Below are 1,692 nucleotides of genomic sequence, written 5' to 3'. Positions count from 1 at the left end.
AGCATGAGGTTAAAACTGAATGTTTCCACAGCCATTCAGCATCTCCTGAAAACCCCTAGACCTTGGTTCCGAGTCACTATTGGAGGTTCTGTTCCAGAGATGTGGGCCCATTGGATCCTCTATTATAAGTGAATGGGAGATATGTGAATTTTTCCCAAGTGTAAAGCAAAAATCGATACTTAGGCATGAGCACCTGAACAATGGAGCAAAGGTAGTAGCTGCATCTCCACTTTCAATAGTGGGGGAGCAAACACACTTCTGCTGCCCCACTTTTCATTCAGACGAAAACTTGCTTTTCAATGAAAATAACTGTGTGAATCCAGCTTAAGAAAATAATAGGCCACTTTCACTCTGACTTCATCATTGTTGTGGTTATGTGTCTTGATCAGACCTCCCCCTCAGATAAAAATGTCCAAGCAACAGCACTCTCATGTGTGATCGCACAAGCAAAGAACTGAATCATTGGACACGTTAGGCCTTATGTTACACCCAGCACAAAGCGGTGCCAAGCGTGACATAAGTGTCTTTGGAAGTTACCAGCCAATACAGTTGTCATTTTGCTGTGCAGTGTGTGACAGGGTCAGAATTATGGCATGTTGTTTTATTGCATGTTGTGTTATTTTACCTGAGTGCTGTGTTTTTATTATGCATGTAGTGTGTGTTTTACTTCGTTTGCTGTGTTTTTATCATATTTTAATTATTGGATTGTTTTGAGTGTATTTATTTATTAAGTATGCATGCTGCTTTTACTTTGAATGACCCCTGCGAAGCCCCACCCCCAATTACAAACTAATCAGTGAACAAGCGACAGGTGTGGGACGCTGAAAACAAAGGCACGGACACTGCTTTATTTGACGGAGCGAGCTGCGGGAAGACAGCGAGCGAGCGAGGAGCAACGACGGAGCAACGAGCGAGGAACAGCGGAGGGTCGACAGAGCGGTTCGGCCGAGAGAGGGAACACGCAGCGGTTCGGCGAAGACAGTCCACCACCTGACGGAGCGGTCCCCCAACGTGAGGACGACGGAATAGTGCCGGGAAAGGCGTGCGGTAGCCTAAAGTCCGCCACCGCTACTTTACTCAGGCCTGGGCCGGCAGTCCACTAGCTGTCGCCCGGGACAACCGTGAGTATACCCGACTTAATTCGTGGCGGACACGGGGGCTATAAGAGGGTCGTCAGTGGAGTAGCTAAGTTGTAGTTGAGCACCACACTCGCCAGGTTTTCCTGTGTTCCCCGCAGGGACGAACGGAGTGAGGGAGACCCGGCAGCTGGTGCGGGGAGGCTACGAGCTACGTGGAGGAGCCGCAGGGATACGCGTGGACTGAACTGGCCGGACTGAGCTTTTTACCGCTGAGAAGCAGCATTTTTATCCTTTTATTTGCATTTATTTTTATTATTTTATTGTTTTTAGTATTTATTCTCCTGTGTACATTATTTTTGGTGGTACCACCCTTGACTTTCTTTTATTGTAATAAATCTAGTTTTAATTGGATGTTTTGTCCCCGTGTTGGTTTTTAACTCTGCTCCCCTGATTTTAAGAACCTGTGAGTCCTTTTTTATAGAGTCCTAGGGCTCTTTTAATCATCCCTAGGTGGCGTTGTCGGTTTTAGTGATTTTTTCCTATTTATTTATTTGTAATTTTAAGTGCGGCCTTTTGGGCCCGGCCACACAGTGCCCACATTGGGTAAATAGCA

General features: G+C 46.3%; 1 long non-coding RNA gene across 1 annotated transcript; it reads left to right on the top strand.

Moving 5' to 3' along the window:
* The first annotated feature begins 697 nt into the window (after positions 1-697).
* LOC115356875 (uncharacterized) lies at positions 698-1,490 on the top strand. Its single transcript, XR_003928035.1, has 2 exons — positions 698-1,121; positions 1,238-1,490. It is a non-coding gene; the product is annotated as an uncharacterized LOC115356875 (long non-coding RNA).
* The last annotated feature ends 202 nt before the right edge of the window (positions 1,491-1,692 follow it).

This window comes from Myripristis murdjan, chromosome 3 (assembly GCF_902150065.1).
Source record: "Myripristis murdjan chromosome 3, fMyrMur1.1, whole genome shotgun sequence".
Taxonomy (NCBI): Eukaryota; Metazoa; Chordata; class Actinopteri; order Holocentriformes; family Holocentridae; genus Myripristis; species Myripristis murdjan.
This window is presented reverse-complemented; position numbering and strand designations above follow the sequence as displayed.